This window comes from Patella vulgata, chromosome 2 (genome assembly GCF_932274485.2).
Source record: "Patella vulgata chromosome 2, xgPatVulg1.2, whole genome shotgun sequence".
Taxonomy (NCBI): Eukaryota; Metazoa; Mollusca; class Gastropoda; family Patellidae; genus Patella; species Patella vulgata.
In genome coordinates this window covers 21944443-21971372 of record NC_065880.2, presented here as the reverse complement: position 1 = coordinate 21971372, position 26930 = coordinate 21944443, and the positions used below count along the sequence as shown (strand labels likewise).

The window sequence follows — 26930 nt, the reverse complement described above, 5'->3', positions numbered from 1 at the left end:
AAAAATCTTTTTCCCAAGGAGTTGGTGTGTAAAAAGAAAGAGTGTGCTAAAACTAAAATTAGAGGGAAATAACTATCACCTGCTAAGTACAATATGGGTGTATGTCAAACGGTCTTACACTCCCCCAGGGGCCAGTCATCATCCAAATGATGTGGAAATGTGATTGGAGTGATGAGAGATAATGAGATGTAAACAATGACAAACAACAAGTAGCATGATACCACCAGAGAATGTTCAATCTGCCGTCAAACAAACTACAAGGCACCTCACTTGTTTACTCAAACAACATTATTGACACCTTGCTCAAATTTAAGAGTTAAACTGGTTTTATTTGTCACAGTAAATTAAGACTGATTTGATTAAAATTTGGGACAATGGTGACCAGTGTTGGTTTCACTCATAAGATGGAGACCAAAAGAAGATCAACTCAATCTTGAAAAGAGTTGCTTCACAAATCTTGGGAATTTTTCAATTTCAGTACAAATGGCATTTGTACAATTTCTAATAATGGGTTCAGTTACAGTAATAACAAAATGAGAAGTGAAATAAATTGGTCACTTCAGCATTAAAATATTTATAAAACATAAGGGAAATACTTAAAAATGTTCATATTATTTAATAAGTTAATACCTAGAGTAAAGTAACTAATTAAATTTAAAAAATTTAAGATATTATGATTAATATTTCTTAATTAAAAAGTCTAAAAAAATGCCCAAGATCAAAACTTACTTGGACTTTCCGGATTTTCCAAACAGAGGACTTCACCTTTTCCCGGATAGCAATATATTTTCATATGTATAAACGTTTCTTATGAAGTACTGCCAATGAAAAATTATTGCTGGCGTGAAACAAGGGTTTTATATCTACATTTTTTTTGCTTGTAAAGCCAGGTAAAGCAGATGACCCTTTACAAGGTAGCCAGGCATGAAGACACATGAAAGAAGAACTTGTAACACTATATTAAATCATTGTTCTCAGTTCATGCTCTTCAATACGTTGGCTAAACTGCTTATAAATTGTAACGTTTCTAGTCAAAGGGGAAAACAACCTATGGGACATTTCTTTATACATGTTGAGACAACCCAAGGAGGAGATATCGCATGGAATGGAAACTGACACTATGAAAATTATGTATTTGTTCTCCGTGGGGGACTTCAACTTTTGAAATGTAGATCCCCACCCTCTTATTATAATCATACACAAGAAAATTAGCCGTAAATTATTAGTTTGACTCACTTCATTAATTCTTGAAAATATTGAACCTCTGGTTTCTTATCTAAAGATTAGTCAAGAGTATTAACTAGCATTTGACCACTAGGTGCAAATTTCAGCTAATCATATACTATTGAAAGCTTAAGGATGGATCTAAGAAATCTAACTGATCACAAGTTTACAATCACTAGTGTAAAGTATTCAATGTCTACAAACTAAGTCTATAATCAGTATGTTATCGGGCTGGCATCAACTAATTATATTTTACCGAACTTATTTGTTTTCTTCTTAAAACTATTTTTCACAAGAATTAAACATTAGAATTAGAAAATACCAGTTACTACAAATCACCATATCCAAATTTCTTTCAATGGGCAATATTTGTAGAAAAGGCATTATTAAACAAATGTCCTATGCAATTATTGACAGGTCGTGAAGTTCACCTATATGGAATAGCTTTTTAATATTTGAAGTGGCTTTTTTCAAACTAAGAACCATAATCTTTACTTCAACAACTATCAAGGTAAAAGATGATTATTTTAAAGATAAACGAATCCTTTAATTGGCCTACCTAAATCTATTTAATATCTATGATTTAACTTTTTGAAATCCTTGATGCTAAAGGAGATCTCATGTTTGCCAATAAATTTATTGTACAAACTAAATTGAGAAGTTCAGATTATGAATATGAAATCAAACATAAATAGCTATCATGTATGAAATATTCAAATTATTGCATGTGCATTGCATTAACATTTTCAAAAATTAAAGGAATGGCAGTTGCACCAACACGGTTTTGGAAATGGCAGCAGTTAAACCAGAACTAGTTTGTGAAAGCAAAGATTTCAATATCATGTCAGAAGAGTAAACTTGAAGATTTTGAGTTACAGTGCACTCTGTCACATCCGACATCGTACGGGATCGTTACAATATGTCGGATTAAGCAGAGTGTCGGAATACCCAGTTTTTTCAAAACTGGAAATATTGTAACTTCGAAAACCGGAAGTATTATTATAATGTAGCTCCAAACATAGAACTTCAAATCACCAGAATGTTATTCCCTTTAAAAATGATAAACCTTTCTGTACATTAAAAATTTTGTTACATTAATTTTTATTTCATTTAACATGCGTAGGCATTTTGAATAGGTCAAGTCAGTCGTTAAATTTATCTTCTTCGCCGTCTTCAGTTGATCGCACTCTTGTCTTTGCTATCACGTGTTCATTTATAATGGGTGTACTCGATTAAACGTTCCAGAATTGAATTCTCCGGGCTACAACGCAAGCGTCGACTGGATATATAAATATCTCATCCAACCATGCAGCCGAAACCTGTTCGTTGTGTTTAATTACGTCACAATTCTACTCACACCACCTCCGTCGTCGGGACTGACAGAACTGTGACAGGACTGAATTCCGCGTCACTCGATTGCAATTCTGTCAATTCGGGAAATTTCGGACTGTGACTCGAGCATCCCAGGTCTTCGTCACACGGTTCGAAGAGATCCGTAGGGTGACCAAACTTATAGGTTATTCTGGTTCAATTGGCATGCGCAACGAATGTTCCCAATAGGTCCTAGGAATATTTTTACGACTGTGAATTTGGGTGAAAATTTGTGGATATTCTTGAGTATTTGTCACAACTGTCGTACAAGAGATTAAAATTTATCGAAGTAATCAACAAAGACCCACGGTCGCAAGTTTTAATCTCACAGATAATTGATTGGTGATTGCTTGTTAATCTTTTGTGGCTTCACATTCATCCAGTTTTAATCTCACGGATAATTGATCCGTAAGTGTTTGCTTCACACCACCGATTGAAGGCCGGATTATACGGTGTTGATTCAATGGAAATCGTATGACGGGACGGCTGATTGATGTTGTAATCCGGAACGTACAGAGGTCGAATTACCCAGAGATTTTTTGGCTGAAGTAATGAGGAAATAAATCGGGACATGAAAATGGCGTCGGATGTAATAGAGTGCCGGAGTGATCAGAGGTCGGATGTGACAGAGTGCACTGTAGTAACAAAGCCAAATTTTCGTTAGTAACAAAGCCAAATTTGCATAAGAAACAAAGCCAAATTTCAAACAGAAACTCATCCGAGATTTCACCAAAATATAATGCTGCATACCAAGTTCAATTAAACCCTATTCACATTCTACATTTGACTATTTTGGCTAAAGACAACTTAGCAAAAAATTGATGACTATAATCCTAATTCAAATCATCTGATATCTTGTGTATATAAGGTCATATACCAAGTTTCATTAAATATGGACAAAAGTGTTGAATCCTTGTGGATTCAGAAGCAATATTTGACATGTTTGGGCTAAGCCAAGGGCAATAACTCATAAATTAAGTGATGAATCAAGTATGGATGGATAGACTGTGTGTGTATAAGTAATGGAATATTTTGTAATGAATGAAATTGGATTTAATCTCTTACTTTTCTGAAATGACCTGGCTAATGAAGACGGGCATACGCCACGCAATGTGGTAAGAGGGAAGTTTTGCCTGGAGAGAAACTGAATTCCTTCTGTCTTGGGTTCTTTTACAAGCAAGCCAAGGTATGCACTGGACCTTGTTTTTTCCATCCCATCCAAATGAAAAGGAGAAATGACACTGGAAAATTTCCAGGGAACTTTCTTTGCTAACACCGTCCTCCTGGTTAGTGAGCCAGAATCTTAATCAATGAGCCACTGCAGCTCCCCCTTCAAGATGGCCAACATCTTCCTTTTAGGAAACTCATTAGGACAATGAAATGAGATGGTCATATTTAAATCCAGGGTTTTCTGCTTTAGATATTTTTAGTGAGATTACTTCACTGTAACAGTTATATTTTTGCAAATATTTTGTAGGTATTCAGTTCAGTGACATATACAGCCGGACAACATGATTCTCCATGAAAACTTTGTTATTTAGTCAGTATTACTAAACTCATTAATCGTCATTTACTTTTATCAGACAATATCTTATTTTTTCCATGGCCTAATCCACACTAACATAAACGAAAATGTCAACAATGGATAATCTCCCAGCATGGATACAATCTACAGGGGTGGATCCAGGAATTAAAGCAGGAAGAGGTTTGCCAGATTCCTGTTAAGGAAATTTGACAGTTGACAATGCATGATGCCTTCATCATCTCCAAATTACGTAGGCAGACACCCCATTTGATGTCAATTTTTATTGTGAATTAATAGGATCACATTGTGATATTATCTTGCTCTTTGAATGCCCATCCCACCATCTGAAAGCACATGACTATGACACTTTTCTCATAGAAGTCTTGTTTTACAATATTTTGTATGTATCTGAGTGCAGGCTGGGGGGGGGGGGGGGGAGGGTGTATGTGTTTGACTCCCTCCATCCCCTTCTGGATTCGCCCCTGATCTAGTAAGTCTGCTTCTCCTGTATATGCCAACCATGTTCGCTTCTCCTGTATATGCTGGACATGTTCGCGATGTCAAATGTCCTTTTGCAAATATGTATGCCAAAATGGAAGTCAACTATTACTGATTTCAATTAACTTTTAATAATCACTATGATTTATAAAGCAATTTAGAGCGTGTCCGCAAGGACACCATGCAGAAGGTGCTAAGGCTTCAATCACCGATTTTGACCAAATTTGGTTTATAAGTTGAAATAGTCCCAAAACACTTAAATGTGCAATATCAGATAAATCTTTCAATTCCTGGCTGAGAAAATTGAAAAAACATTTTTCATATGGTGAAATTGCCAAAATCTGTCTTTTCTCAAATACCAACTTTGTCAAGTCCTCACACCTTTACTATACGTAGCAAAAAGACCAAACTCACACAGTTTGTAGATGACCTAGTGCTGTTACGACAAAATTAATTTCAGACGATTCTGGCGAAAGAGGTCTGTATACGGACTGGATATCAAAGCCTATCTAAATTCCCCATTTTTCGTCATCCAAAGTTTGACGCCCTATAGCTACTTCTTTCATGGGGTGGGTTTAAAAAATTTATGCTCACATGAACAAGCAACCTCCCAACATTTGATACAAAAAATAAAAATGACCGGAATCGACTTGACAAAAACTAGGTAAAGGAAACAATAACACATGAAATTAACCTGTAATTTCCCTATTTTGGAAGTAATAAACCGTAGTAGATAAATAAACACCTAACATTTTTTTTTCTTTTCATTCATATGGTGTTTACTACCAGCCCTAAAAAACATTACTATTTGTTTTATAAAAATGTCTTGAAAAAGTACTTTTAAAGGCCTGTAATCATTCATGATCCATCGGGCGCTGACAGGAATTGGCTTCCGCAGTTGTCCATGAGCTTCCATTGGAGTATCGACGTGCTCAGTAAAATGATCTTAACAAAACATATCCATTACTCTCAAATAGACATTTTTTTAAATAAAATAATCCAAACAAAAATTAAAAATTCACCTAAAAGTGAGATTCGAACCACCAACCGCATGATTGCCCCCGACCCACCCACTCACTGAGTTGCTTGTCCCAGAGTCCCAAGGTCAATGTCGCGGGCCCTGTTCAGGAGGATTGCCTAGGGCCTCTCTTATTCTAAATCTGGCCCTGAAGGTGTAGCTGCCGCCGCTCGAGAACCGTAGCTACCATGCTACACTGTTCAATGTCGCCCACTTCGACGCAGGCTGCGTTGCCGTTAAAATTTAAGCTTCCACATTTCTGTATAGTAGAAATCAGTGGATGTGTCCCAAAATGAATAATGGAAACATGCTCTGAAATTGAACATTTTGTAGCCATTTTCGGTGACCTGTTGGAAAATGAAACCTTAAAGAGACAATACAACAAATATGTTAAAGGGACAATACGACAATACAAAATATACAATAAATGCAAATATACACTTATATACAGTACCACATGGCACACATGATGGCTATGAATATGATGAAAACATATAATAGTCAAAAAATTCTATTTCTCTAATTAAATTTGCAAAAAAATATATCACAAAAGCTTATTATAGCACTTTTCAATAAGTTCTATATTTTAAGTATGTTGAATTCCGGTCATTTTTTTAACACCTATTGATACTATGTGCTTAGCACTTCAAAACCATCCGAAGAAATTCTACTTGCGACCATGAAAGAAAAAGTTACAGTGTATTTTTTTCTGTACTATAGTGACCATGTGAATATGGTACCCTAAAACAAATTCACAAAAAATTAGTATGGACTGATTTTTTTTTTTCAAATTAGTGCTGGGGTGGAAGTTGACCACCCGCTTTATCAGACAGGGTCAAAATTAGAAGGTTGCTATTGCACCATAGAATGCAATCTGTGCTTGAAAAGGGTGATAAATACACATGTGAAAACCAAAATTTTACCCATAAAATGACTATTTCCAGTACAGCCCTTTATAGAGACATCAGGTTGTAACCACTTCAGCATGTCACCTCTCCTCTTGCCCCTAGGGGGTGTCATACCATAAGTTTGATCAAAAAATTCCGCCCCCCCCCCATCTTAGCACATTTTGAGACTTTTGCCTGGTCTTCACGCGGATACACTCTTACAATGTTATACACATGCCTTGATAGACAACTTTATTGGCAAGATTTCCTTTTTATTTTAATCCTGAAAACAGTTCATGGTTTTTCCTTTGTCAGATATTCGAATTGCAATGATGTCAGCCAACAACATGTAAAAAATAGTCAGACATCCTAATAACATATAACACACCAAGTCCAGTATTAATAACTAGTGGATTAATCAGATTAAAAAGATTTTATCCAACACTCATAGGGAGAGAGAGAGAGAAATGAGGTTTAACACTCATAGGGAGAGAGAGAGAAAAATAAGGTTTAAAATCCACTCAACACAAACTAGGTCATTTCTGGACTAACATATGGTTCAATTTTATTTCAATAATTCCCTTGCGCATAGGAAGGAGTCTTTAGCAGTGGGAGGAAACAGGAGGACCCTGGAGAATAGCCACAAGGTTGGACGGGTGACCCTACTCCTTGTCACATACAACCGAAGAATCGAAACCACGCCATTTGACTCAATGACAGACCTTATGATACAATGTGCACATGCACGTGCTAACCATTCCACTATCCAACGTCCCCACACTCATAGATGGTGCTAGCTTGTTTATATCGTCTACAAAGGATGCCAAATGAAATTTATCACGTCTTTGTACATACCGAATGGAACTGAACCATTTTTGGACTGACATCCATTTTAGAGATTCAACTTTCACAATATTTTAGTTTGAAAAGGATTCAAAATCGATCAAATTAAGATCAATGACTGTAACAATCCAAAAGGTTATCATTATTAACATTTAATATAACCAAATTTTTTTTTGTAATATATGAAAATTTACTATATTATTTTACCAAAAACTAATTCCCAGAAAGATATGTTATAACTCAATTTTCTCTTATTGTACATTAAGCCTTATGCTGCTAACATAACAGTTGAGAGAATGTGGAGGTAAATTTAATGGAATGCTACATTTTTTTTTAACATAATCTTCTAATAAAGAAACAATAACTAAATCTTGAATTGGTGTGATACAATAACCAGTCTAAACAGCTATGTAATACCAGTAAATAGGTTTGGTCTCTGTCTCAACTTGAAAAATTTGCACAATATTACAAAATATATCATCCAGAACATAAAGATGTTATTCTTTGGAATTTAGGGGTTAGAGGTGATAAAACCGTTATTCGTAAACTACCGTAAGCCATTGTTCCCAAAATAAATCGCTCTCCACAAGGTCTATTTCTTCTACCGAACAAGGAGTAAAGTTGTAAAAAGGAACTATCTTGATCTATTAAGTGAAATATAATCGCTGTTTTCAGAGAGATAAGTCTTCTTTTTCATATTTATGAGATACAATTTTATTACTTATATCTATACATAATGATAGGATTACTTTTAATACCAGTTGTTTTTTTCAACGTGGATGAAAAAATGTAGGACTATATCATACATTAATAGGGAAATTTCTATTGAATGAGGAAAATATGATGTCATGGTGTGTGACCATCTTCTTCACTGACTAATGTTATGAATCTTACATATTTTATATTATATTGTAACTGCTGTAGACATTAAAAAAACAAGAAGGGCCAATGACTCCAAAAGAAAAGAACAACCTTTAGAAAAGGACCATAAACAAATAAAATTTAAAAAAGAGATTTATCATCTGATCTTTATTATAGTCCATGAAATTATGTCCTAAAAATGACAGTTTGTAATATCTATTTTACGAAAAATTTACGATAATGGTTTATTTTGTTTGTATACACTAAGAGATGTATAACAGTTAAAACATAAAGCCTAACATTAAAATAAAGATTTATAATTCTATTGTAAATCAGAAAGACCAACTCATTTATTGTCGTTTTCAAAGAAATAAGAAAACAAGTAAAAAAAAAAACCCCAGTGTACCATACTCCTGATGGAACGGATATAATCAGCAGTGATCATACCATTAATATGTAAATTTTTACACATATCTTTTATGAAATGGCTTTCTATACAATTCCTGCCATTTTTTAACCCGATACGAAAAAAATGACAACAACGAGGATATTTTTTACACCTTTTTCTTTCATTCTTGTCAGATAAAATTTAAAAGTTTAACGTATTAAATGTCACTTGTCTATCTTTTTGATCAGTGTCTTGTGTAAAATTCCACCATATTATGCTCTTGTGTCATCAACTGTTATTTTATGTCATGTATATCAGCTTGCTTCTTCTGGATGATAAGTGATATAACAATATAGATATATATATATATATACCTATTTATCTATCTATTTTACATACATGGCAGGTACTACGTGCAAATTCTTTATTTCTGTTTATTGCTGAGCAATATATTAACCTTCAAGTGTGACAATATAGAATATTTCTTCACAAACATTTATGATCATAATAATACTGTTTTGATCAAGTAATATAATTTTGTTTACAAAACTATGCAACTAGAAACTTTAAGATAAAAAACATGTGTCCGCTAAATGAACTCCTCAAATAGGAAATAGCATTGGTTAATTTTGAAAGAGTATCAACTACAATAAATCTGTTTACAAAACTATGTAACTAGAAACTTAAAGATAACAATTAAACATTATTTTTTCACTACTATAACTTTGTCTATCTATGCAACTGAAAATTTCTAGATAAAAACATTTGCCCGCTAAATGAACTCCTCAAATAGGAAGTGGTATTGGTTGATTTTTGAAAGAGTAAACATCAATTACCAAAATTCTGTTTACAAAACTATGCAACTACAAAATTTCTAGATCAAAATGTTTGTCCACTAATTATGAACTCCTCAAATAGGAAAGGGTATTGGTTGATTTGAAAGAATAGGAATCAACTACAATAATTTTGTTTATCTAACTGAAAATTTCTAGAAGTGGTATTAGTTGATAAGGATCAACTACAATAATTAGAAACATTTTGATAAAAAAATGATCATCTGCTAAATGAACTCCTCAAATAGGCAGTGGATAAAAGAGTAAGGATAAAACATCAGTTACTACTTATTGCTAAATGCAGCAATAGTTTTGACTTGGATTTCAGAACCCAATGGTTGATATCAAAAGCCACTAAATATTAATTAAAACTGTTGTTGTCATTATGTTTACACAGATTCTGAGCAAAAGGTAAATAACTCCATCAAACTAATCTAAGATAGAGAGCAAGAAATAAGATTTAAAACCAACTTAATACCGACCAATTCAGTATAGAACTAACATGGCACATTTTTCAATAATTCACTTGTGGGCTGGGGTCTTTGGAAGTGGGAAGAAACTGGAGTACCTTGAAAAAAACCAGTCAGGTATGCAAATGGCCTACTGTCTGTCAAACACAAACCTGGGATCAAAACCATGAATTGCATAGATCACAGATGTTATGATCAACAAGATCGCCAACTCCACTATGGCAATGGAAATGTTTTCTTTTTACCTATTCTAGCCTAACTGGAGATGTGATCACTTGAACCATTCTGTACACAGAGAACTGTCTACTCTACTTCGAGAAGACATCTCTGCCCTAAACGGTCCCCATATCCAGCAACTAGTATACTGTTTTGTAATGTGATGCTACTCTAGTTCACATCTGTTATACACAAAAAGATTAATTAAACCTTTTCAATTTTATTAAATGAAAGCAGAATATATACTTCTAAAAATTCTCAAAATATACTTCGTGTTTTCGACTAAAATTGTTAATTTAGGACTTAAAATGTTGGTCAACAAGCTTAGTGTCTGTTCTCAAGTAGAGCTAATTGTAGACAGACAGCGTAAGTTTAGTATGCACTTCGACAGCATATCTGCCATATGACATTTTCTGACTTCATATGGCTATTTAGAAACAGAGTAATGCATGATGGTCATCAGTCTAAGGCATTCTTGAGGTACTTTTCTTGTTTAACAGTATCAAAAAGGCTAGAACAAGTCCATTACCCTATAGTGAATTAAACCAGTTGTAGCCAGTGGTGGCCGGGAGCTAGGGGCCAAAATATAACTGAAATATCAAAACTTTCTATCATGGGGTAGGGGGAGAGCAGGAAAGTCACACAATTCACCCCATGTAGAATGCTTAATCATGGGATTTCTTTGTCTAAATGAACACACATTGGATAGAAGCCCAGCTTTGGTCATTCCAAACCTGAGCAAATTCCTTACTACTATGCTGAATCTAGCCTACACCCTGGGGAGAAAATAAATGAAATGATGTGGCGTATAACAAACTACTTTTCTGCACCAACCGTGCTAATTAAGATGTCCATACACCATACAGTGTGCAGTGATGGAAACTTTGCCCGGATAGCAACATTTTTGCTTACACTTCATCAAATTCCAACTGCCAAGGGTTCTTTTACGTGCAAACCAATGTGTTACCATCACTTTTGTTTTTTGTACCATCCAAATCACTAGACAACATTTCTTTGCATGCTCTCCATCTTGCACCACTGACAAAGGGGGAAACCAGGTTAGTAAGCTAGTGCCTTATTCAATAAACCAAACGGGAAAATTAAGCAAGGCCTATCTCAATGTCTTGTTAAGGACACTCGAATATCTGAAAGCCTATCTTTGATGCCTTCTACGCACTGAAAATCATTAAATTCATGCCAAACAAAATGTTTCTTAAATATTTTTTACATCGCTTTTAATGTTTTATTAACAAATTTCATATATACAAGTTAATTCAAAATGATGAAAAAATTACTATTAGTGAATATAATCACCACTCTATAATTCACACCTAATTATTATCATTTCTTTATTTTGTTTTTAAAAAAGAAAACAGACAAAATAATATTTCTGTTTGTATAAAATGTACCACTGATTATATCTGATTGCATTTTTGTGTTTGACTGTTAAATAAAAATACAAATAACTGTTATAAAATAACAGTGAATGAATGATATATTACACTGGATATAAGATACAGTATATGCATTAGAAAAAATATGAAATAAAATAACTTTTGCATAGATATTTATATATGCTGTCAAATTACACTAGAAGTTAAGACTTCATTTTTCAAAAAATGTGCATCTTATTTCAGTTTCTTTTTTACAAAGTAAATAATTATTGTGAAAAGTGTACAGCCTTGGATTTTAAAATAAATCTATCTTCCATTATAAAAGCTTTTACAGTAAATCAAAGCTTACAAAACAAACATGGAAAACAGGTAATCCTCTGGGATACCTAACCGTTTAAATTAAAGACAGCTAATTGTTCAGCTATCATCTAATGTATTCTGTCACTTAGCAAGACCGGTGTTAACTGTTTCTGAAGATAAATTTAAACGCTATTAAAGTCACAATATAATCAGTTATTCATAATATATGATTGAAATTTGTTGACATGAAAACTTATATTCCTGGCTCAAACGATAAAACATAATTTTCTAACACATTAATGTACATTAAAATTGTTGGACTGACAAGTCATAAAATCTTTAAAATATTTTGCTATGGGAGATAATTGATGCACATAAAGTTAAGATTAATTATATATGAGCAAGGTGTATGCTTTATATATATATCTAATTTATTTGTTACGGGTAAATTATTTTATTACTATTAAGCTCGTAGTTGAATTTCCTTTTAGTAATAAAATAATTTACTTGTTAAAAAACTAAATTTCATATTATAATTCTGGAATGAAATTTAACAAAATCCACACAAGGTAAAAGTTAAAAAAAGAAAGAAAGAAAGGAAAAAAAAAAAGAATATTTCAATAGCTTTTATGTTTCACTTTTTATATACCATTAATTTAAATCATGAATAATAATCAAACTATAATCCTTCCTGTAAATAATGGCAACAATATATGTATTGACAGTCTCACAGCTACTAAAAAATACCCATAAATAATTTCTTTGAAATTGCCATAAATCGTGCTGATTTTTAATTTGTAATTATTTCCACGAACAACTGAAGCAAAATGATAAGTTAAAAACTAACTAAATCACCATTTACTAGATCAATAATAAAAGAAAAAAAAAATCTTTTCCAAACATCAGAATCGTGCTTTCAGCCAGTGTTTTTGTCAGATATGACAATAAACGCATAAACTTGTATTGGGTGTAACCTTAATGGTCTGTGGTAATGAAAAGGGAGGTTCATACCATTCCATATTAGTGAACAGATTCATATAGAATTTGAAAAGAGGATCGAAATATCATGGGACGTTTTATTCCAATTGACAGGTGTGGCGAAGTTGAACTCTTCGATCGAGGGAGATACAAACACAAGTCTCATTTAAACTTTCATCATAGAGTAAAAGTTTGATTTGATTAGTTGAAGTGTTTTCATGACTTAGGACAAATCAGTTAGCATCATGTTTCCTCTCATTTCCTCCACGCATGCCGATTACAACAGCCGTGTGTTCAAATTTTGACACTATTCATTTATTGGCTATTGGTAAGGTGTTTGTGAATGAGACGATTCCTTTCAGCATTGCATGAACTGTCAATACAATTTGCAGATATTTACAGAAAACAACTTCTCTCCTTTCACTCGAGTTATGTTGGCTGAATAGACTGGCGTTCTAATTAGATAAAGTCATACGACAGATTTGAAAGAAGACCGCCATTTGACTTTTCTGTTACTAACTGATTGGGCGTTTACTGAATGTGTTGTGAAAGAAAGGTGTAAACTTGTGATAACCGAGTACAGCCTAATGGCACTTTCGCCTATATTCAATCCACCATGATTCTCCCCTCTATACTAACAATATAACAAATAAACTGTACTCAATGCTTGAAATATGATAGTTAATAATTAGTTTGTTGAAGAAAAAACTGAACTAAAAAGTTCGCAAGTCAACTAGTTCATTGGGGACATTGTAATTGTTAGGGAGAAATGATCTGAAATAGAGAATAAAGAGTATCTGTCTTAAGTCAACTAAAATGTTAAGTATGAAATTTGGAGGATCACTTTATGTGTTATGTAAACAGCTGAACACATTTGTGTTATCAGAAAGTAAAAACACTTTCTGATAAATTAACCCACATTATATTTTACAAAAAAATTGAAGAGCAAGAAATTAAAATAAGTTTTGGTCCTATAGCTAAATAAAAATATCTTACTTATATTATGCAAGAGCTAAAACTGCCTATATCCAGACTTTCTTTAGGCCTGAAATATTATCTACATTATTAATTAGAAATTAATTAACTTATCCAGACCATAATCAACTCCCGATGCCATTTCTAACCTGCAATATTTAGTGGATTGGAATACATTTTTTGAAAAATAATTAAAAGTAAAAATGGATAATCGAGACTTTACCGACTTTAGTAATGATGATTGAGGCTAGCCTAAAATTCAAAAGCTAATAGAGCAATACGACTAAAATTTTCAGCATATTCTATTTGCATTATCTATTTTTTTAAAACTATTATCAAATCTCCCATAATGCCCCTTCAAGTGTGAATTTAACAGACAGATTAATGTCACTATCCCTCCTCACCTTTTCTTACTTTTACTTACTCTAATGCAGAATTTTGAAAGGAAATGTAACTTTGTATAGGTCTTTTCATGAATCAATTTATGGCATCAAATGCTCAAGAATTGTATCTTTAGATTAGATTAACATAAATATCATGTCACTCTTACATTCTAACCAATGCCAAAGATTCCCCCATTCTATACACTGAGAATTAACAACTTTTTTTCTCAAAAGGAGCTGATTGTAGACTGACCGTGCAAGTGTCGTAGGAGTTGACACCCTGAAATTTGTAAAGCGGAGGATTTATAGTAAGGCTGCAACGATACAGAAAAAAAATATCATGATATCTCACGATATTGGTAAAATAAATTATCGCGATATCATGGATTATCGTCTGGAGTAAATTATCGCGATAATTAGAATTATAGTGCTTCAAAAATTCAATATTGTGATAATTACTGATATAAAATTGATATAACTTGTGGTGTATAAATGGATTAATGTATCAAGTGTATCCATTTGGTATTTAGCAATGCAGAGGCGGATTCAATGGGGGGCGTGAGGGGCGTGCGCGCCCCCTAATTATCTACAGTGCCCTTTTTTACTGCTGAAGTGCCTTTTCTCAGACTCAATATGTCCGTTCCCAACCCGTTGTAGGGATCCCAAATGACTCAAACCATTGACTCAAACACACCAGTCTGGGAAATAGCTCTTGGAATGGCTACAGATGCAACGAAATGACGGATAACTTTCTTGGGGACACTGATGAAGTGAGACGTATATACATGTATATATGCTGGGGTAAGATTATTCCTGTAGGTATCGTCACCTCAGATCATTCTATTCTGATCAGCTGGAATGCCCGGCATACTGAATAAATATTCATTAACTCAGTATCTGGTTAACAGACTTGTCGTATGTTCTTTTTAAACTAAAATATATTCCCATATGAGTGACAGAAGAAATGCTCTTTTTCGTGTCAGCAGCAATGTGTTTTCGCAGTCTGCCGAACTGTCATCAGAAATATTCCAATTGACAGATTTAAGGTCGGAAACCATTTTATTCAAAGAATAAAAGAAATATTATCCAGACCATTTTTCAATGTAATTTTCAACGGACTGGGTAATCAACGATAAACCACCTCTTCATTACTATGGCGATATATATTGTGTCGCGCGCAGTCTAACTGTATCATTCCAAGTAGGGGTATCCTTACCGTTATAATATCAATCATATTTATAAATACTGTGGATGCTTTCTTCGTGGGGGTATGGGACAAGATTATATCAAAGCGCAGCCAACACGTGTATGATTATGATTAATATTATTCAATGAAATTTACTTAATTACATGAGACTAATGTCGGTCAGTTAATCCTTTGATTTCTTCTTCATTTTTGGAAATGAAAAGAAATGGGGTTTAAAGTCCTACTGTTTTGCTCCGAACTGGGCTAATGAAGACGGGTTCTTCATTTTTGGGGTATTTTGAACAGATTTAACGTGAATTGTGATTAAAACTGAAAATATCTTGATATTTTTTAGAATTATCGCGATATATTGTGATAAAGCAATATTTGAGATTTCAGACGATAATTTTATCGCCTGACCTAATTATCGCGATAAATCGCCATCCCCGGGGTATCGCGGCAACCTTAATTCATAGCCTTTCTAACCCAATTCACCCCACTCATAACTGCTTTAAATAAGCGCTGCAAAACCTAAGTTTTGGTTATCAAGGTATTGCAACATAATAGTTCATCATCAGAGTCGTTCAAATTTATGCACCTTTTTTTTCACAGAAAGGAAAATCACAAAAATAGCACAGTGCAATAACTGAGATGAATTTTGTTGGTCTTTTATCTGTATTCGACTCAATGGATAAACCTTCAAAAAGTCTTTGTGATATCTATCTATTAATACTTGGCAGGGCATCTTTCTGTTTTTTTATATTGAGAATATAGAGCATTCAGCAAACGCATCAATGGTAACAGAACTCCAAATAATAGATGAATGCTAACAAGATCCTTTTTTTCTAACTTTTATAATTATTTTTCTTTCTTCAGATATTACGTTGTATATGTTAATATTTATTTGTATTTGTATACAAATTCAGTAAGATGTACTTCTTTTTAATACATGTCTCATGCATCTACTAGTTTCTTGAAATTTCCAAGCATGGCTTTGCTATATATTTTACTTCTCGATCAAGATAAATTACACAGTAAAACAACAAACAAAAAAAAAAAAAAAAAAAAAAAAATAGGCATTGAAAATAATATGTTTCTATTTGATACTGGCATGGACGTCTATATACAGTCCATGATACCAGTAATCATTATTTCTTGGCTGTATTTTTTTAATCACAACCATAGCAGGGTAGTCTAGTGTTTGGCAAAGTCATGTAAATTCAAGCAAACAGTGGTATATTACAAAGGAAAATTTCAAATTGCTCTCAGCCAAGCAGCCATTTTACTTTGTGCAGTATTCACATCTGACTATGCCCTTCTTGCACTAATACTGACTCTGCTATTATCCAACTTGCTATGAAATCTGTAATATTAATAATATTAATATGTCTCTGGGAATCTACAAAACAAGACTCAATCATCAACATCCTTCGCTCTTGGTCATATTTTGGAAGATACAGGCATAGCCAATCTCTGGGTTATTGGTAACCAACAACCAAATACTTATCGTGGTGTACATAGAAGTAAGTGCCAACACACAAATACCTATAAGACAAACCAGCGGACAAAAGGCACAATACAGATATTGCAAGTAATAAACCCAACTTAAAACAAAATTCCATAAAGTTTAATAAAAAATTGCTTAAATTCTATTCTCATTGACAACTCACATTTTGTGCCTATAGTGTCCTAAGAAACCAAATATTAATAAATTTATAACCCAAGAACTTTTGATGCCTTCGAGTACTTGCTAAAAAAATAAAATTTCCGGTCTCAGGCGCCGTACCTTTCTGAAACCCTTGCCAGTTTCCACTGCTAAAAACTAAGTCATATTAATCTCAATGGAAATACAAAAAATAATACATATTAATTATACTTTGTCTCCTGAATATTCAATTTTCTCTTCATTTAAATCTTAAAATTCATTTAGATTTTAAAATGCATTAAGATTTTAAAATTCATTTAAATTTTAAAATTCATTTAAATTTTAAAATTCATTTAAATTTTAAAATTCATTTAAATTTTAAAATTCATTTAAATTTTGAAATTCATTTAGATTTCAAAATCCATTTAAGTTTTAAATTTCATTAGAAATTAAGTATAACTATATTTTAAAGAACCAGTTGTCAAAATAATGAGTACCACCTGTGAACTCATCCACAAAAGGACAGTCCCATGTAACGGAAAGCATTCATGAAAGGGTAAGCAACCAACACTAATTACTGAACATGAAGAGCTTTAAACTTGTATTATAATCGCTATACAGTAAAAAATGTTTGACATTAAGGTGTAAATTTTTTCCATATTCAACAGATGGAAATTGTATCTCTTTATAATTATTGATCATGAAATCTGTAATACATGGAGCATGTACACAGATCTGAATCAAAGGGCCTGTCATTTGATTATGTATTGAATGTTTTTGTGCCTCATGTCTCAAATTTCTGTAAAACACAGTTTGATTAAGTCTGAAACCGGTTACTTCTATTTTCTCACAATTCCTTTTAGTCATGTTTTTCTCCAAATAATAATAATTGACTGACTTACTTTTTAACATAAAAACATTGACTATATCATGAATTATACTACTCAAATAAAATTATATAGTAACCACACCTATTTTGTCAAGTAATTAATGTAATTATATTAAAGTCATCTCAATAAAATATCAATTGATGTGTGGAAACTCAAAATAAGATAAAAAAAACCCCCCAAAACATCCAAGTTATTTGAGTCAATAACTAACTGACAATTACAAAATAAAATTTGACCATTCAATAACAAATTTTCTAAATCTCTTTAGAATATAACAAAAGATTCCCTTGTGGCAAAATTTTATCCTTAAGTAGATTAGGGAACAATATGAAGAGCCCCATTGAAAACATCAAGTAGCCTTTAGACGGTCAGTTAATCTTTCTTAATAAACAACACTATCATCTCTTGCTTCATTTGTTCACATTTCAAGTGGCACCAAAAGATGATCCATGTTAAAAAGTCTCCATTAAAGACATCAAAAATATTCACTACAATTCAAATCTGCTTTGAACTTTTTAACATTGAAATAAGCCATTTAATATTAGAGACAGTTGAAATGTTACAGTAACACAATGTAAAAGAAAACAAGTTTTAATATCATTCAAATGAAACATATTTGAAATTTCACCAATTTCAAGAGGAGATTAAATCAAATATCAAAGAGATAATGTTGGAAGTGTTGTGCACATCTAATCCACGTGGGTCCAAAGATGGTTTGCTGAGAAAACTAAAGGGTGTGGGGTGTTAATCTCCCAAGTGATACAATGTGACAACTTCAAAAGATACATTTTCCAGCACTCTAGATTTATAACTATTAAAATATTTCTTTCTATTTTGTCAATTGAGAATTAAGGTTGTGATTTTTTTATTCTGGTGTGGTGGTGTGTTACTTATGTGTTACTAAATGTTACATAGGTATATTGTTTTTCTGGATAACTTGATTCTTACAGTTGCATTTATCTAGGGATAGATTCAATGACCTGTAAACTTCATTCCCAGTATATTAATAACCGTATATTATTAAAAGAATCTTAGTTTAAGGTCCCGGTTACAAAAATGAAATAAAATGAAATTGGGTTTAACGTCCTACTCCGACTGGGCTAATGAAGATGGACATACATCATAAAGTGTGCTATGAGGGAAATATTGGCCGGGCAGCGGCACCATGGCCTACTCTTATATCAAATTCCAACTGCCAAGGGATCTTTAACATGCATGCCAATGTATACACGGGACCTCAGTTTTTTATCCCGTCTGAATGACTAGACAGCTTTCCTTGTCAGGCCCTCCATCCTGCACCACTGACAAGGGGAAACCATGTTGGAAAATTTCTTGGTCAAAGCAAGGATCGAACCTCCAATTAGCCACCGTGGCTCCTCACGGATACAAGTAAAAGGAATGAAAAAGAACATGTTCTACCATCTCAGACGTAGATGTGGCGATATTTTCATAAAGCTTGATTTGTATTAATCCATTTCAAACTTTAATTCTATTATAATCTAAAAGACAGATTTCTTTTCATTGAAAGGTAAGAACATATGTAAAAAATTCCCATTACCAACCAATTGATGTCATTGTTATGAAAACCTACATCTGGGTACAATTTGCAAAATTTCTCAAAAAGTGACACAGTCTAAAATGAAAACTAATGATACTGAAAACAATGATCATTTGACAAAATAATGGTGGGAAAATATCAGATTTGTAACTAAACCGTAATAACCCGTAATAAAATATTATTTCTATTATATTTTTGTGTTTGCTTTTCAGATTCTATAACTTGTGCAACAAATAATCTATATTTTCTTTCAATTTACCTACATGTATGTTGTTTTTTCATAGAATACATTTTTATACTTTCTGTGGGAATAAGCAATTTCTACAATACAATCAAACATATTTTTCATATGTGAAAGCTTTTACAGGAATAAATTTGCATATATTGATGATTTGATATGATAAAGATATAATTTAATTTAAAAAAAAATTAAGAAATCTGTTGGTAAAGAAATGGAGGGGTAAAAATGACTATATTGAAAATATCTGACATAAAAAACTAAGGCATTTCTGCCTTGCATTTTACAGGCATGGTTAAATAATATCTATAGATTCACTCTTCCATAAAAAAAAGAAATTTTGTTTAATTTAAATATCAATACTGTATCTGCTTAGGTGTATTCAGAAAAAAAATGTGTAAAACTTTTGATAAAGACTAGGTTGTTACGACTGTATATCAAAAGATTTCAAAGCAAAACATTTAAGATTTTTCTATTGGGAAGTAATGTAAGATAAAACTTTCCCTCATAATTTAAAATTGAAGATGTGGTTATGCTTCAATTAAATAATTAAATGGCTATAGAAAATAAGAATAGACAGATAATGTACATACAAAAACATGCTTTCACAGTCAATAAATAGCTGATACTCAGATGATAGCATTCATTTGTATCTCTACAGGATATTTCAATATTGGTTTTTCAAGATATAAGTTAATTTTATTGAAAATAAACTCACATTATTTTTTATCTTTTATTTTTTTAGGGAAAGCAATGAGTTTATTTATTCATATCAATTTATATTTATATATATGCAGGAAAAGAATGTTCCAAGGTAACTGATGTAAATACAATTAATGCAAACTATCTATGATGCATAAATGTATACCAAAAAAATTTAAATGCACAAAAACATTATTTGCATTTTCAACAAGCAGCATATAAAGGGTACCATTGTTTAAACTTGTCTAAATATTCAGCCAGTTTTCCTATCCTCTGACATCTACAAGTTGGCATATGGACGTACAGGATAAAGTTTTTATTTTTGATCCTGCAAAGGGGATCTAAATTACCTTTCACAACTCCAAAACTAGAAAAATTGAATGCTTGAGTAATCAAAGTAAATCATTGTTACATCCTTCCAAAACAATACCTATTTTTTTCTGAATGATGAAATAGTCAGTAGATTCAGACTTGTCATCTGTAGGTGATCCAATGAGAAAACCCATGAGGTTGGACGGGCAATCCTTCTCCTTGTCACGTAATAACTGGGGAATCAAAACAACACCAGATAACTCACCTTATGATGCAACGTGCACACACTAACCATTTGGCCATCCCCCCTCCCCCCCAAACCCTCTTCAGATACAATAAATGTGAACAGGTTTTTTAGATAAAAATTGTGATCTATTTTAGGGAACAAAAATTAGAGAGAGAGAGAAATGAAATGAAATGGGGTTTAACATCCTACTGTTCTGCTGAAGAGAGAGAGAGAGAGAGGGAGGGTTTAACGTCCACTCGACACAAACTAGGTCATTTCGGGACTAACATATGGTTTATCTTTTTTATTTCAATAATTTGCTTGCACGTAGGGGTCTTTAGCAGTGGGAGGAAACCGGAGGACCCGGAGAAAACCCACGAGTTTGGACAGGCGACCCTAATCCTTGTCACGTACAACCGGGGATTCGAAACCACACTCGTTGACTCAATGACAGGCCTTATGATACAGCGCGCACACGCTAACCATTCGGCCATCCAACCCCGCACAAAAATTGAAAGCCAGGGTGATCTTTGCATTATGGCATGCCCCTTTCAACTTTATCTTATATAAATTTAACAGCTTGTATAAGAAAATTCAGAATAACTGCATACGAATGAAGGAATCACTATTATTTGTGAACATCTGAAAGAGATAGATCTTTGGTTAAGACTTTTCCATTAATGATTTTACTCTTGGTATAGAGACTACTACAGATAACAAGATATACTTATCATATCAAGGAAAATCAGTGAACTAACAGGACACATTATAATCTTTCATTTCAGTTGGTATATGATAAGTAGTATGGATATACACAAATTATTATATAAACCTGCCTTATAAATTTGCTCTTTGTACATTTATTATGTAAATAATTATCAAAATAAGATAAAAGCCTTATTACCATTTACAGACCCATTTCAGTTATCATGTTATTATTGTATTACTTTGGTCAGTATTCTTGTCTTGTCCAATACAAACAAACCATTTAAACTTTAATAGGACTTGTGGCAACCAAAACAATTAATAACAGCAATAAAAACTTTTAAAGGAAGGTTCTGGTGAGAGCCTGCACCCACTTCATTCAAGGGAACAAATTAGATAAAAAATGTAATGCTAACTAGGTTGGCAGGCAACAAAACATCCCCTGGGGTAGCTTAGTCTTCCACGCAGTTTATAAAAGTTGTCACCATGTGAAAATGTTTTGAAGTTTTCAGAAAATTTCTCCAGCATCCAAGCAAAGTTTTAAAAAAAAAAATTCCAAAAGACCTTGATGGCAAGGGCACTACCTCCAACAGTAATCAGAATTTTGATAGGATCCACCTTCATAACTTGTCACTCTGCTCAGAAATCAATTATAATGAATAGATGGCAAGGACACCAAAACAATAATTCATGCCTTTGAATTCAAAAGTGTTTATTCATCTGAGTAAATAACAACAATCAGTATGTTTGAAATAAAAATCTTAAAACAAGCCTTTAGAGCAATTCCAAGGTTTCAATGACAAGGACAATAACTCAAGAAATGTCTGCCATAATTTAAAGGATTCATCCTATTTACCAGTCAAACGATCTTAGCATATAAAGAAAAAAAAAATCTGTTCTATATAGCTATTACACTTCTTAATTTTGATACGGTTATGTCGAATAGTTCAAGAAATCTGCCAAGTTTGAAAAAAGAAAAGTGATCATGATTACAACAAGTTGGACAAATGGAAGGACTGACAATAATATACGACCACATTAACATGATCTCATCAATTAATTTTAAATCTTCAGATATTTATCTCTTTTGCTTCTCTTAATAAAATCTCACTCTACTATATTTTTGCACAATCATTTGACCAAACAAACTATATCCAAATTGACACATACATCTCTTCCCCCGATAAAGATATCCTCATCAGCGGCATAAGCATTTATTATTGTAAACCAACAGAACTTTAAAAACATAATTACTGAAGAATAAATAAATTACATACCCAATCAAGTAGTGACTGGTCTTGATATTGATGTACTGTCTGTAATCCATTTTCTGCTTATCTTTAAATAAGATGACAACATTTTAAATATTTTAACCAAACACTTCAAAAATAGATTTTTAGAAATTTAGTCATGTTAGTCAATTGGTTGGAGGTTACAGAATTTGGGATTATGGAACTGGGTTTTTTCTATGACTCCTGAAATGCAATTCAAATCAAAATAATAATATTTTCAATTTAGGCAGTACTTTTTGTAGCAAATGAATGGATCTTCTAAACATACTACAAACTACAAAGCAAAGGAGTTAACTGTCAACATGATACTTCAGTCATTTTGAGATTAACATATTGTAAATCTAATTTATAATGGTCATGTACAATGCTAGGCAAGATACTTTTCCTAGACAGCAGTGGTTTTACATACTGCATACTGTACACCAATGATTGTGTTCATGGGTAGATCTTTGTTTTTCATTGACTGACGTTGAGGCATATTTTTTATGTGATCAAGCTGGAATTGAGCTTGAAAAATAATCCTGATGGTTAGTACAACAGTTACAGTACTGGAGCCTGTTTCACGAAATTTTAACTAAGATAAAATCCAAATTTTAGTAATTTGATTGGATAATATTAAATTGATTTTAGTGCTTAGCCAATCAAAATTGAAGTATCTGCTAAAAGTTTGATTTTATCTTTAGTTAAGATTTCATGAAACCAGGGGCGTACTGGCAGGGAATTTAGGAGGACGGTGTCCTCCCAGGCCCCCATTAAACAAGAAGTCCATCCGTATAAGCGGGCCTCCCTGAGAGCTCTAATTTTCACGCGGAATCCCCTCAAAAAATTGAGAGTGCGCAAGCGAAAAATCATACATACACAACGATTAGTAAAATATATTATGCTGACGTGCAAATGTCTGTCACCTTAAGGTGAAATGGTCTTTGATACATGTATTCATGCCTCGATATGTATAAGATGCAATTTATTATTTGGATAGAAATACATTGTAATAGCATTATATTAAGCAGACCTATCATGAGTGTCTTGTGTAGTACAGTAGTATGTCTTATAGTCAAAATAGCAGCATAAATTTGGAAAATATGATACCTAGATTTCTCCCAGAAGTGCTTGCAAAACGCGTTTCCCGTTGCCAAATTTCAACGGGCCCCATAGACCCATAGGGGCCAGTCCTCCCGGGCCCCATAGGGACCAGCATGCCCCTGCATGATACAGGCTCCAGAGCAATAGGGAACTGGTGTGAAATTCACATTTCCAAAGATTGAGGGGAATGCTTCCACATACACCAAACCACTTCTGTTTCAAAGCACTTTGTGTCACTCACCACCACCCACATTACAGAAAGAAAATGAAATGAAATTAGGTTTAACATTCTACTTTTCTGATCCATTCAGCTTAAAGAAGATGGGCATACGTGCTATGGCCTACTCTTATTTCCAAATTCAACTCCCCCCCCCCCCCCACACTACACTGATTATCATCAGTAAGGTCCCATACCAAACAACAGATTATATTTTCAAAACGTTCCCTAGCGATCTGTCACACTGTTTTATAGTTTTAAAATATTAATTGCTGAGGTATTTTTATGATTTTAAGAAAAACGGTTGTATTTCTATAATAATATTTACATTTTAGTCACAGCTTCCAAGACTGATTCAGACGTTGCAGAACTAACGTTTTCTTCAATTTCCGGGTCTTATCAGACATTATTGGAAAACACACGCACGCCTTGCTAAGAGCACCTGCAAATATGAAATAGTACAGAAACTAATATGATTATCTTGTAGTGGTTAAAAAGGAAGGAAAAACAAATGGATCAAACACGACCTTTACGTTAAAATTTGACTTTCTTTTCAATAAAGATATTATTTGATCAACAACAACGTTGATAATATTCCATAAGAAGTATGCACCATATGGTAGGGAGATTAAAGGATATGGGTATGGAAAGTGTTACCAAGCCCAGGTTCATGTTATTAAAGACCAACTGTGTGATTTGAGCCAAGAAATGATCCAATGTGTGGTAATAGCCTGACTAATCACAGTAACAGGGTCATGTTCTAAGAATGTACAATATTTTGTTTGATCAAGGTGCAAGTAAGGGGTGATAAGTAATGATTAATAGATTAGGTTCTCCTAATCCCTTTGTTTTCAGATGATATTGGAAAGTTATATACATTCATTACTGATAAGGAATAAAAAAAAGCGGTTGCCAGGCAAGATACGCACACAGTTTGCAAGGAATGGATAGAGAGAACAAGCTAAAAAAAAAGTGATTCTATGCACAATCAGGGGCCATAATCTAGGAAGTTATAGTCCGAAAGGCGCAAGTATTGAAAGCGACTGGGATCTTTGGGATATAAAGATATATTCTAAGTTTCATCAAAATCGGATAAAACTTGTGATCTCTAGAAGGTCCACTACCTTCGTATTACATACTTTTACACAATCTGCATCCATTCAAATCCATACGAATTCAACCTTCATTACGGTGGAATGGTGAAATCTCTAAATGTTTTTTAAATCAGATAAAAATTGTGACCTCTAGAGAATACACAAGCTAAAATAAACTTTTTTTCGGAAAATCAGGGGCCATAATCCAGGAAGTTACAGTCTGAGATGTGCTATATTGAAAGGAACCAAGATCTTTGAGTTATAAACATACATTTCAAGTTTCATCAAAATTGGATAAAAACGAAATTCGATCGTTTATATAATGGATTATGATCCTACTGTTGTTCAATTTAGTAAGCCCATCCAAGAGAAATGGCATCTTTTATCCTATTTAGAAATAGCCCATGCCGTGCACCCTCTAAAAAGCCAATCAAATCATTTAGAAGGCTGATATGCAAGTAGAAATGTTACGATACAAATAATTGGGCTTTCCATGACTGACTCGACTGAGACATAAATGATATGTCACGTTGGATAATATTTGAACCATTTTAAATCAAAATGGATTCACACTTAAGAACTTTTGCAGTGAACAGCTATACAATATCATAAGATTTAGTCCCAAAGGGTCCCCACATTCTTTATATTTATATCTAAACAAACAACATAAATTTAAACAAAAGTTGTTGAAATTTTATAGGATTCTTCGCTAGGACAATAACTCTGGAAGTTATTATCAGTGATGTCTGAGATTCAATTGGCTTCATCATCTTACAAATTATTGTAGACAACAAATTTCAATCTGGGCGTATTGTTCATATCCCTAAAACTATTCTAAAATTGAATTTGTTATTGAGATGATATCAGTGTACTTTACAGGTCTCATTCACCATATTTCTCCACACTGGTGAATCTTTAATGAAGTTGATAAGCGTGCAGTTGTCATGGTGGTCTTGACAGAGAAAACTTATGTACACCTCCTCTACATTCTACTAGCCAAGAACTTTCCTTCAAAAAAACATATTATCCAACTATAATATAATAATTGATAATTCTGTCAAAGTAATTTATATAATAGATTTTTACTTTTAAGTTACAAAGGGAGAAAAAATAAACTTATTTATTAATAAACAAGTTTAAATACAATATTTTTTTTATCATAAATTTACAAATAAGTTTTCAGATTGCACTAAATGACCTAATTAAAATCGTGGGGACATATCTTTAAAAGAATTCCACTCTTATTCGGATACAGAAGTTTGATATAAAGCATATGAAAATATTTATTCAAGCCATTAAATTTATCTATATTCAAATCCAACTCATTCCAATCCACAAGCAAAAAGTACTACTTCAATCAATAGTTTTGCAGTTTAGCAGATGGCTTAACAGATGCCTTAATAGTTTAATTCCTTTCTCAAAACTTCATCCGGAGATAACAATTCATTACTCATCAAACTGATAATCAGGAAAATGTGTAAAGTGTCTAGTAGTTGCACAATGATCAAACCTTTCCTTTACAAATCTCACTATAAATATCAATTTAAAAATATTAAGTATTAAAGGACATTTTGGAAAAAATTAATAATGCGCCAATATTTTCATTAAATTTTGTTAT

The 26930-nt window shown here is 32.9% G+C and overlaps 1 protein-coding gene across 1 annotated transcript in view; it reads right to left on the bottom strand.

Moving 5' to 3' along the window:
* LOC126810560 (B lymphocyte-induced maturation protein 1 homolog) overlaps nucleotides 1–26930 on the bottom strand; it is a 57514-nt gene that overhangs the window by 25202 nt on the left and 5382 nt on the right. Inside the window, exons 2-3 of the mRNA XM_050535701.2 lie at nucleotides 24547–24660; nucleotides 22904–22964 (exon numbers count right to left, since the gene is read on the bottom strand). The gene's annotated coding sequence lies outside the window, so the exon portion shown is untranslated. The remainder of the gene's footprint in view (nucleotides 1–22903; nucleotides 22965–24546; nucleotides 24661–26930) is intronic.